The sequence below is a fragment of the Petaurus breviceps genome, unplaced genomic scaffold (genome assembly GCF_028583685.1).
Source record: "Petaurus breviceps papuanus isolate PSGF00001 unplaced genomic scaffold, PetGlider_PUasm1.0 98, whole genome shotgun sequence".
Taxonomy (NCBI): domain Eukaryota; kingdom Metazoa; phylum Chordata; class Mammalia; order Diprotodontia; family Petauridae; genus Petaurus; species Petaurus breviceps.
In genome coordinates, this window is record NW_027187460.1 from 10,454,387 (window position 1) to 10,467,854 (window position 13,468).

The following is a 13,468-nucleotide window of genomic DNA, read 5'->3' on the forward strand; positions in this document are numbered from 1 at the left end:
ATAGTATATACACACACACACACACACACACACATATATATATATATATATATATATATTTGAATATTTGATTTTAAAACTTTCAATTCTAGATTCATTCCCTTCCTTCCTTGCCACCCACCCTTACTGGGAAGATAAGCAGTTCAATATAGGTTGTATATGTGTGGCTTATGTAAAACAATAACATAGTAGATATATTGTAAAAGACTGACTATATTTCCCTCCCTCTTATCCCACCTCCCACTTGTTCTATTCTCTACTTTGATCCTGTCCCTTTTCAAAAGTGAATGCTTCCAACTTCCCTCCCCCCCCAGCCTGCCCTCCCTTCCATCATCCCCCCTCTCAATCCCTTCCTCCCCTACTCTCTTGGAGGGTGAGATACCCTATTTAATGTGTATTTCACTCCCTACACAAGCCCTTTCTATATTTCTTAAATGTGAACACAAGAGTCCTTAGATTGTAATAACCATAAACTGTAAATAGTTTATGGAAAGATCCATCACCACATCTATATCTTGAACAGAAAACTCCTAGGATTGCTATTGGTATAAAGATACTCCCTTTCCTGGAATGCATAAAACTTACCCCCAGTTTATCAATTAAAAGCCAAATAATCCTTCCAAACCAAACTTAAATATCACTTTTATAAGAAGCATTTTTGTTCCCTATCCCCAAAATTCCCCTAGTTCATGATTATTTATACCACCCTGCAATATTTATTGTTATTTTTACAACAATAATCATTTTTGCCCCATTCCCCTACCTAGTGATAAGCTTCTTACGACCAGAGTTCATATCTTATCTCCACCCATTCACATAACATTTATTCTGGGATACAATGGAAATGGGAGAGCCGAGATAAAAATCCAGGTCTTCTGGTACTTAATCCAGTTGTTTTTTCCACTAAACCAAATATAATAACTTTCTGTTTTATCTTCCTATTTAGACATTCAGTATGAGCATATTGCCACATATTCTTCCTCCACAATCACCTCTCATCCCCCAACCAAAATCAGTACTACTACTACTACTACTACTACTACTACTACTACTACTACTACTAAACATACACACACACAAACTCAACTTTTTCCACCTCTTTCTCTAAGAATAGCAATCAAATAAATACTAATATTGCTCCTTTAAAGGGCTTTATAATTTATCATTTATGCTCCCATTCATTATTTATGTGACTCCCCAAACAGAAACTCTTTTCTTTGGTCGCCATGCATCTATATGTGTAGCCCCTTATTAGAATGTAAGATTCTTTAAGGCAGGAACTCTCTCATTTTTATCCTCCTGGTTTATTCAAATTCTTGGAGCATAGATGGAATGTGATATGATGTAATATGATATGATAAATATCATATAAATAGTACTTAAATGACATTATACCATATGCTATGATATAATGTGCAATGCATCATAACAATAAATAAGGATAACATATAAGATAAAATTATGTAACAATGAGCTACAATGTGATATATAATATGATGTCACACGATACAATTCAATTCAATGCAAGGCAGAGCAAGGAAGGATAGCTTAAGGCAACACAATACAACACAACAACATGACATAACACAACACAACGTAATTTAACATATTATAGATATTTATATACACATAAATATACAATCAAAGCTTACTCATTGTTTTGATCTAGGGTTTGCTTTTATTTTGTCGAATTATTACTTTCCACATAGAACTCTAGGTTTAAGATTTAGGAAGGGCTTTAGTCAGAACAAATCCACGAGGTTCATAGTACAAAGTATTCCTAAACCCATTTTATGGATGAGGAAAATGAGTCATGTAGTATAGCACTTTGATCAGGGTTGAGCAGTTGATAAGAGTCACACCCAGGATTCAGACTCTGTTCTCCAGAGATCAAATCTAGAACTTTATTCAATACGCCACTTTGCCTCTGATCTAGGGTACATATAACACACTCCTCTTTAATTAATATAATACTCATTTTAACTCTCTTTCTGTATTTAGTTTCCTAAGATTTCATATTACAAAATTTTCATATTACCTGCAGTGCTTACTAAAATAATTACTGAACATGTATGACATTCAGACTAAAACGGAGCATTCAAAAGCTAAAATTTGTGCAGCAGTCCTCTCCGGAGGTATCTAAAGCCCAGAACTTTCCAATTCTTTTTGCCTCCAGTATGAAGTATACTTTTTAATCATTCATTTAGAACATGTTTTTTATTTTTTTAAACTAACATACAAACTGAAAAGTATATAGTTTAAAAGGGTCTTTTTGTTTGAAGAACCAAGAATTTGACAGTGGAAGGTCAAACCATCCTGTCAATTCTCATGTAGAATACAGCACCTGAACTAAGCATACCTGCTTATCAAATTTTTATCCCTGTCTTTGATACATATTAAATAATTGAACTTGCTATAATTGAATCTGGCCGCAAGTTTAAGGAAAATCAGTGAAGTAGAAAGAAAGGGGAATTAATACATAAGATGAACAGATGATGGCAGGAATCTGCCCAGCTTTACAGAATTGTGCATAAGATAACTTACACAAATAACTTCATCTTTACAGATGGCTAGTGATTCATAGAATTATAAACTGCCAGATTTCTTTTTGTTCACCAATATTTTACCCATTAGATGTTGATATTAAATGTAGCTTCTTCATTTTACAGATAAGGAAACTAAGTTTCAAAAATTCAAAGGGATTGGTTTAAGGTCATACAGTAAGTTGATCATGGAACTAGTACTAAAATCCACGCATTTCCTGTGTGACCTTGGACTAGGTACTTCCCCAGTGAACATTCCTTGTCCTGTAATTTCATATAGTAGAAAGAGTCATATGCTTGTCATGAGAAAAGAGTTGGACTAGAATCCAATTTTTGACACGAAGTTGTGTAATCCTAAACAAGTTGCTGGAGTGGACAGAGTGCTGACTTTGGAATAAAGAAGTTTGCTGTTTAAATGTTTCAGTAATGTCTGACTCTTTGTGAACCCATGTGGGGTTTTCTTGGCAAAGATACTAGAGTGTTTGCCATTTCTTTCTCCAGCTCATTTTAAAGATGAAGAAACTGAGGCAAACAGGTTAAGTGACTTGCCAGGGTCACTCAGCTAGGATTTGCAGTTGGATTTGAATTTAGGAAGATCTGAATTCCAGCCCAACAATATCTCAACTGCTCAATCAATCAGAAATCCTCTCACCATCTCTGTTAGCTGGGTTAACCTGGATAATCACTCAAACTTTCCCAGTTTCAGTAACCTTTCCTATCTTTAAAATGGAAGGTAACTGGGGCGGCTAGGTGGCACAGTGAATAGAGCACCGGCCATGGAGTCAGGAGGACCTGAGTTCAAATCCGGCCTCAGACACTTAACACACACCCACACCCACACACACACACACACACACGCCTTGTGAACTTGGGCAAGTCACTTAACCCCAATTGTCCTGCCTTCCCCTCCCAAAAGCAAAAAAATAAAAAATAAAAAATGGAAGGTAATAACCCTCATTTTACATGTTTGTTACAAAATTAAAATGAGATAAGTGTAAAGCACTTTGCAAATCTTAATATATATATATATAAATGCAAGCTATTGTTATTCATCCCTCTGAACCTCAGTTTCCTCGTTTTATTGAAACTATTAAGAGTTTAAAAAAATTACCTCTCAGGCTAGGCAAAACATGTATCCACTGAGAAAGATTGGATATATTTCCCTTTTAAAACAATAACCTTTCTTCAGTCCTCAGGAGACTTTTAATGCTCTTGAATGCAGCTGCCCCCTGGTTATTATAATGTCCACCTGTTTACTGCAAAGAAAGATGATTCAATCTAAAGCAACCTTGCCATTTCCCCAAGTTGGCTCCAGTATTTGGAACAATATAATAAACAGCTGTGCTATTCTACCCCATGCTAGACGTTTCTAATCCAGTAATCATTCTCCAGCAACAAAATGAGCGGCTTTGGACAAAGACACCATGAAGAAAGGGCTCAAAATGATTAGAAAATCAATTTGAGTAGTTGAAGCATTCCATGAGGAGGCAAGAATAGGACCACATGAAAATTAAGTCACAGAATCACTTCAATAGAAAAAAAAATCCATTGATTCATCTCTGTTTTTTCAATTTGATTCCAAACTGGTTAGAGCTGTCCCACAAACAGAATGGGGATACTAGGAACCAAAGTAACCTTGAGAAACAACAATTTTCCCCCTCACTGGATATTTTGAAGCCAAAATTGAATGAAGGAGCAGTCATTGGGTGTGATCAATTACAAGAATTTGCTCAGTATTATTTGTCAGGCATCGTGCAAAGCACTAAGGATACATGGGGGGGAAAGGGGGTGCAGAAGATGGAAAGGTTGCTCAAGTATAAGTTGGACAATATAATGTCTGCGGTTCCTTTGAACTCTGAGATTCCATATAATGTTTCTGTATGTGTGTATGTATGTGCATATGCATGCACGTGTGTATGTATGTGTTTAGGAAATGTTTTCAAAAGATTCATTTTGCACTATCAGATCCGATGGGCTAAATCTATTTTTTCTGTTAAGGGACTGATATCCAGTCTCCTTGAGGGGACTATGTTGCTTGATTTGCATCCTCTTCACTATCTAGCACAACATTATATATTTAGCAAATACTGAATAAAGTTTCAGTACTGTTGTTGTTTATAACTGATATTTATATATTCATTTAGAGTTATTTACAAAGCACTTTATACCCATTGTTTTATTTGATACAACAATTTTGTGAAATAAGTATAAAGTTGAATTATCAATTCATATTATAAATTGAATTTGAAGAAATTTTAGAGTTTATGTAATTTTATTGTATCATTTAAAAAATATTAATAAATTTAATCTGAGAAAGCAAGGTGGCTTGTATTAGGTCACACCTCTATTTAATGATAAAGCCAGGACTATAACTCAGGGTCTTATTACCATGCTGGTGTTTTCCCCTCTATATTATACGTCTCCCATCTGCATACTGCATTTCATTCAGATACATTTCTTTCTTACATCTCTCCTACCTCCTCTCCCAACCTACTATCTATTTCTTTCTCCTCCCAAAAAAACTTCGTATAAATCAACATTGTGACATGGAAGTCAAAAAGGTAATGGGATATTAGTTGTAACAAGTGTATTGGGCCCAGGAAAGACTTTGGACATTCTAATCACCAGGCTTTGCCTTTTTCCTGTTCGCTGCTACTCTGCTTAGAAACAGTCCTTAGTTGTTAGAATATTTCCACCCCCTCATAATATTCCAAACCCAATAATATTGAACCCTTCAACATCCAAAGAACAGTTTTACGCAAAGTCCAGGTATCTGTTCATTCATCTGTATCAACCTCCTTCCACCAGAACACTAAACATCACAGTGTCCCACTTCAGATCTGCCTGCCACTTCAACTGTTGGTAATTTATATTATATAAATATTTTCATTCTTATTTTTTTCCATTATATGACCTACAAGTAACTATATGTGTGGTGTAGTGGGAACTATTTCTATTTGAGTCTAAAACCACTGTTTTTACAACTTTCAATCAACCATGTGACTAAAGATGTGGTCTACTACAAAAAATAGCTTGTATATTTCCTTTTTATATTTTCCTCAAGAATTTCCTCAGCATGTCTGCAAACCCATTCTCATAAGATTTTTAGAGAAATTATAAATAGGTATTTGAATGAGTACCTACTATATCTTCTCAATAGCCTGCTGCAATTGTTTTTAGAAATTATATCAAGAGTAAGAAAATTTTCATTTTTAGAGGTATCTTTTCTTCTTTTAATTTTCCTAAAAAATATATATACAATATATAATCACCAGAAAGTTTTATTTTTCTTTTTTCCCATATGTACTTGATTTGGTCTGACAGTTGCTTCTGACTTCAAACAGGATGATGATGATTATGATTTATAAAGTGTTTTATGAATGATAATTCATTTGACCACAGAAACCTGAGGAGAAATACTATTATTACTCCCATTTTACAGATGAGGAAACTAGACTGAAAAAATTTGAAGACTTGCACAGAACTACAGACCTAGTCAGTGTCAGAAGGATTTGAATCCAAGACCTGAAAATATCTTTGGTATTCAGGTGTTAGGATCCAAATGTATTGATACCACTATTCATAAAAGATTATACTTTTAGCAAACATGCTTCACTTTTCATCTTTATTTTCCCTATTTTCAGTAGCATCTATGACTATTTCTCTGATAATATACAAATTGATCAAATTTACATTTAACGTGCTGAAAATTTATGTTAAAAAATTTTTATTCTTATTCTTTTTACCCCCATTCATCTTCAACATTGTTAACAAAGTAGAATACAATTTGCTGCACAAATTCAGTATTACATCTTTCACTCCATACATTTCTTTTTACAAAGTATTGTCTTTTCTTGACAGTTTCCCAGAGTATTCTTCCCCTTCTTTCTCCCAAAGAAATATCTTATGCAACATAATATTTTTAAAAATAAAAAGGCAAAGAAAATTTAAAAAAAATTATATAACTGAGGGAGTTAATTTGGTGGAGTAGAAGCAGGACCTCCGAGTGGCTCTGGCTTCCACCTTTCCCAAACAATGTAAAAAGGGGACTCTGAACAAACTTTGGAGCTACAGAACCCACAAAATGACAGAGAGGAGCTAACCTCCCACTAAGGACAGCCTGGCAGGCCAGCAGTAATCAGCCAGGGCAGCCCTCTGGGAGCCAAGCCCAGGTCCCCATGAGCCAGAGGTTTTAGCCCCAGGGCAGGCCTGACCAGCCACCTTCCAGAGGGTCTCCAGATCAGCAGCAGCTGTGGCCATTTCCAGATTTATCAACACATAGATGTGAAGGACAAAGGCAGAGGTCAATGCAGTCTGGACTTTGGGACCCAGTAAGTGGGAATACGTGGGCTTTTACCCCCAGGTGAGAAGCTGCTGAGACACCAGCACAGCCAGCCAGCAAAACATGGCAGCTTCAGCTCCTGGCCTGCAGAGTGTAGGGGGACCAAGTGACCAGTCTGAGGGGTGATCGCCCTTGCTGTAACCTGCTTGGATCTGGATTGCAGTCTAGGGTGGAGGTCCTGGGGTGTGTGACCAGCTTGCCAGAGTGTGTGGAAGCCTCAGGGAGGGCACCCATCTAATATCTCCAGCAGCTAAGAAAACCCCAGCTAAGAAAACCCAAAGCATGGAACAGGAGGAAGACAGTGAAGTCAGAACTCCTGCACCAAAAACTTCAAAGGAAAATACGAGCTGGTTAAAGGCCATAGAGGACCTTAAGAAGCAGATAAGAGAAGTGGAAGAAAAATTGGGAAGAGAAATGAGAATGAAGCCAGAAAATACGAAATGAGAGTCAACAGCCTGACTGAGGAAAATAACACCTTAAAAAACAGACTAATTCAAATGGCAAAGGAGACTCAAAAAGGCAATGAGGAGAAGAATGCCTTAAAAACTGAATTTGCCAGATGGCAAAAGAATCTCAAAAGCTCACTGAGGAGAATCATTGCTTCAGAATTAGATTGGAGCAAATGAAAGCTAATGACTTTATGAGAAATCAAGGTGCTGTTAAACAGATCCAAACAAATGAAAGAATAGAAGGCAATGTGAAATATCTCATGGGAAAAACCACTGACCTGGAAAATAGATCCAGGAGAGATAATTTAAAAGTTATTGGACTACCTGAAAACCATGATCAAAGTAAGAACCTAGAAATCATCCTCCAGGAAGTGCTCAAAGGAAACTGCCCTGATGTTTTAGAACCAGAGGGCAAAGTAGAGGTTGAAAGAATCCACTGATCACCTCCTGAAAAAGATTCCAAAAAGAAAACTCCTAGGAATATTATAGCCAGGTTCCAGAATTCCCAGATTAAGGACAGAATATTACAAGCCACCAGGAAGAAACAATTTGAATATTGTGGAAACACAATCAGAATAACACAGGATCTGGCAGCTTCTACACTGAGGGATCAAAGGGCTTGGAATATGATATTCTGGAGGTCAAAGGAGTTGGGATTAAAAACAAGAATCACCTACCCAACAAAACTGAGTATCATGTTGCAGTGAAAAATATGGTCATTAAGTGGATTAGAGGACTTTCAAGGATTCTTGATGAAAAAAACCAGAGTTGAATAGAAAATTTGACATTCAGATACAAGAAGCAAAGAAGCATGAGAAGGTAAATAGGGAAAAGAAATCATAAGGAACTTATCAAAGTTGAACTATTAACATTCCTACATGGAAAAACAATAATTGTAACTTATGAATTTTTTCTCAGTATGAAAATAGTTGAAGGGAATGGAAATTATATATATATTTATATATATATATATATGAGGGCATATGGGCTTATGAATACATATGTGAATGTGTGTATATATGTTTACAGATATACATAGATAGAGGGCACAGGACCAATTTAATAGGAAGAGATAATACTTAATGGTGAAATTAAGAGGTGAGAGAGGAATATAATGAGAGGAGATGGGGAGAGACAGAATGGAGTTAACTATCTCACATAGAAGAGGCAAAGCAAAATGGCTACAATGGAAGAGAAGAATAGGAAGGCAAAAGGGAATGGGTAAACCTTATTCTCATTGAGTTTGGCTTGGGGAGGGAATGAAATCCACACAAAATAGGGTATCTCATCCTACAGGAGAGTAGGGGGCAGGGGATGAGAGGGGGGATGATGGAAGGGAGGGCAGGGGGGGGGAAGGAAGTTGGAAGCATCCACTTTTGAAAAGGGACAGGATCAAAGTAGAGAATAGAACAAGTGGGAGTTGGGATAGGAGGGAGGGAAATTCAGTCAGTCTTTTACAATATATCTACTATGTTATTGTTTTGCATTAGCCACACATGTACAACCCATAATGAACTGCTTATCTTCCTAGTAAGGGTGGGTGACAAGGGAGGAAGGGAATGAATCTGGAATTCAAAGTTTTAAATCAAATGTTTAAATATATATATATATACATATATATATATATATATGTATATGTACTATTGTTAATACTATTTTACATTTACTTGGGAAATAAGACATACAGGCACTGGGGCATAGAGATCCACCATGCCCTACTGGAAAAGTTGAAGGGAGTATGGGAGAAAATATGGACAGAGAAGATTGGAGGAGGGGATATCCTGTAGGACTGCTATTTTGGGGTGGTGGGTAGGGGAAAAATGAGGAGAAAATTTGTAACTCAAAATATGGTGGAAATGAATGATTTAAATCAGAAGTTAATAAAACTTTGAAAATTGAAAAAAAAATTATATAACTGAAATTAAAATATCTGATAATATATACAATATAAAATACTAATGGACTTCCAGACAATACAATTAATTTATTAGTTAAGATAGCAAGCAGTCAAAAAATTGATGGTCAGTGGTTCCTCTTGGTAACCAAATCCAAAGCAGACCCTGAAATGCCTTAAATCCTTTCTGAAAGGAAACTCCAAGGATAAGTGAAAGGCAAGTCTGAATGAAGGACATTTGTTGAGGAAGTAGGCTAAAAATATTCAGCTCTTCCTGCTGAGAACTTGGTTTGAGCATGAGACTCAGCAACTTCAAGTTATCTGGACAGGAGAAGCCATCTCCATCATGACCTCTCTATATTTCTGTACCATAATGCATAGTGGTTTTTGTTTTTTGGAGGTTTTTTTTTTTTTTGCTTTTTGGAGTGGGGGAAGGTAGGACAATTGGGGTAAGTGACTTGCCCAAGGTCACATGTCTAGCTTTTTGTGTGTTAAGTGTCTGAGGCTGGATTTGAACTCAGGTCCTCCTGACACCAGGGCTGGTGCTCTATTCACTCCACCACCTAGATGCCCCTAATAATAATTTGCTTGTGTGTGTGTTTTTTTTGTAAAAATTCCATGTGGCACTAAAAAAATGTGCATTCTTTTGTAGTCATATTTAGAAAACTCCATAGACTCTAGTTTCTCCAGTAATTTGTTCAATTCCATGTTTTCCTTTTTGTTTATCTTTCTGTCAGGTTTATCTAAAAACTGAGAGAGGGGCATTAAAAATTGATTCTGTCTTTGTATTCTTGTAGTTTAGTTAATGAATTTAGAAGACAAGGAACTTGGTGGATATAATTTTATTATTCATATTAGCATATTTTCTCTGTTCTTTTCTGTACAAAGAAGTTTCCTTCTATATCATTTTTAATATATGTTTTTGCTTTGTCAAATATTATTATTATAATTCCTCCTTTTTTATTCATTTTATCCATAGTAGTTTTTCTCATCCCCTCAAATTTATTCTATACATGTCATTATTTTTTAATGTATTTTTTATAAACAACAAATTGTAAAAGAACCAGAGAGAATGGAGTCTGAATGCAGATTGAAGCAAACTACCTGCTCTCTCTCTTTTTCTTGTTTGGTTTTCTTTCCTCTTTCCCATTGTTCATTTCATTGTTACAATCCATCTTTACACCTGACAAATGTCTAGTGTGAAAGTATTTGCAGATCCTATACTTGATTGCATGCCACCATCATGGGGTGTGGGGGGAAGGAGATGGAGGGGGAGAAAATTTGAAACTCAAGGGAATGTGAAACTGAATCTTGTAAACTAAAAGTAAATAAACAAATTAATAAAGATAAAATTTTACTTTTTAAAAAAGAAATATACATAGTCAAGCAAAAAAAAATTTGTAGAGTTTTGTTTTCTTATTCAATCTGCCAATCAATTTCATTTTATTGGATTGCTTAACCCATTTATACTTAAAGTTATGACTTACATTTACATTTTCTTCTATTTGTCTCTAACATTTTTTTTCAAATTGTGATTAAACTCCTTGTCGGCTATAAACAGTACTCTCTTTCTTCAGTTACTTTACCATAAACTTTATTTTTAAGATGGCCCTATTTGCAATGTCTCTTTTCCCCTCACCTCCACTCCAGCCCATTTGTTATTCCTTTCTCTTTATTAATTCATTTTTTTTCTTTCATAAGTTTATCTTATTATATAATTCTTCCTTACTTCTTCCCTCTCAGCCAAGTAGATTCTTCCTTTCTCTCCTTCTCTTCAACTAGTTGCATTCATTGCATTTTTAAATTTTATTTTTGGCACCCTTTCCAGAGTCAACTTTTCTTCACTGTCTAACCACCTTTTCTATCTGTTCTAGACTCTCATTCTTGATTCATGACCACCCCACCCCCCATACTTATCTAGTCCTTCTCTATTCTCTACATTCCACATAGAATCAAAACATCTGCAACAAACATTCCAGACTCTTCTAAACAATTTCTGCCACTGGCTTGTAGAACTTGCCCCCTGGAGTTCTCCTTTTCCATTGTGCTTTATTCCCTGAGAAATTTCTTCTGCAGGTGTTAGAGAAGACGCTGCCCCATATCAGGACACCCCCATGTCCCCAATAATCATCCTTTATATATACCTTTCTTCTTGGTCATCTTCCTCATTTACCTTAAAATTTTCTTCTTGGGTTGGTGAATTCCAGCTCTTTTAGGAGCTTTAAAGAGCTCCATTCCTCTCCCCTCCCAATAGAAGACAAGTGGTCTTTTCAAGCACCAAATTTCCACAGATACCACTTGCACTGAGTGGCAATATCCCCATCTCTCTTCATAGAAGATCTCTCTTCACCCATCAGAGCATTCATCAGTGGAACCTCCTTTTATCAACTTTATCCTCTTTTTTAATCCCTTTCTTACTGGTCTCTCACTGTCATTCTTTTTATATTAATATCTTTGGTTGCTGCATATTCTCACTCCTGAATTTCTGTTTTCTGTGGTGTTAAAAAGGCAGATAATTTCTTCAAGTATTTTTTTTCTTTCCAAGAGTGTTTCAAACACATATTTATTAATAATAGCCATTATGTTTTCATTTTGGTTATTTAGATTTGCTAATTAGTTTGCAACTTTGAGAGTATCCTGAGCGCCATTGCTTTTTCATAACACATGATTTCATTCCCTACATTCTCTAGTACACACAGAATAATCTTGTAATATTCCTATTTCCTTTCTTTAGTATTTGAAGATCCTTCTCTAAGTATCTTGCAGATTTTTTTTCCTCAATGAAATTATTAAGTTTGGTGACTGTCTTGGAGTTTGCAGATTTTTTTGCTTATTTTTTTGTTACTTTTCTTCTAGATTGTTCTTCAGTTCTATATAATGGCATTCCTAACCCGTTATTCTCATTTTAGTTTTGTTAATGAGACTTGCCACCAAAAATTCAAGTTGCTGTTGTTTTGTTTTGTTTTATTCTGCTAATTATTTCTGATGTGCAGGATATACATTCTGCTCTCACAATTACAATTTATTTTTTTTAACTAATTAAGACCATTATGTTGTGGCTCTACCTTGTCCTCAAAACCCAGAGACTCTTTTGCCATATCTAGTGGTGAATCATTTGATTTTCAATTTTATTCATTGATACCTTAATTTATTTACTAGATCTGAAGCCATATTTAACTCTACAGTTAGGTTTTCAATTTTTAAAATCTATTTTATGCTCAAGGTATTTGATTTTTCTTATTCCTGAAAACTTTGGTAATTTCAGTCTTTTTTTTCCTCTTATATTCCCTTATTCCTCATTTTTTTTTTACTCCTTCCCTTCTAGACATGATTTCCTGGGAGCTAAATCTTAAAATGTTTAAACTTTCTCCCATGCAAGGCAATTCATGGTTCACCAGTCTAGGTCTCTGACAAGATAAAACTAATCTGGGCTAGATGCTGGAGTCTTACCCTCAGATTAGGGAATTGCGCGCGTGCGTACACACATACACACACACACACACACACACACACAGAGTTCTTTCTTTCCCTTTCCCACTCTTCCTTATTTTTCTGGCCCAGAAGCACAGACAATGCCATATTACTATTGCAGCCTGTGAAGATTTCTGTCATTTGAATTTTGAATCCCTAAAGTTCTGGATAAAGTGTGTGTGTGTGTGTGTGTGTGTGTGTGTGTGTGTGTATTGGGGATGAGAGGGGGTGGAAATAGTAGTGTCAGGGTGCAAGGTTGGGATCCATTTCAAGCCCAGAAAAATATTTTGCTTCTTTCCCTTTGTCCCTCTGCTCTTTTTTTGAGGGATCTTTTGCATCACAGAATGTTGGCTATTAATACCATAGTAAATTTCTTCAGTTTTCAATTTGAATCTCCACAGCACTGAAAAGAGGGAAGGAACAGGAGGGCGTGGGGTTGTATTTTACTGCAAGGTCATGGATAAAGTGAACCAGTGCAGCCTTGCTGCTAATACTATGTTGGGTAATGTGGGAGGTAGAACTAAATAAGCTGTTAGGTATTAATTCATGGGGTTTTTCACATTCTTTTGGGTTTCTGGTGTAAAAAGGACTTCTTAACCTTTCTTCACTCATGACCCCTTCAGTGCTTCTTCAACTTTGGATCACGACCCCATATAGGAATAGCTGAAATTGCTTTATCTTTGGTGTAAATCTTTTGAATAGGTTTGAGAGGTTATGAGGAGCCAAGAAAATGGCTTATCCTTTATCTTTTAATCACATGACCCAGAAA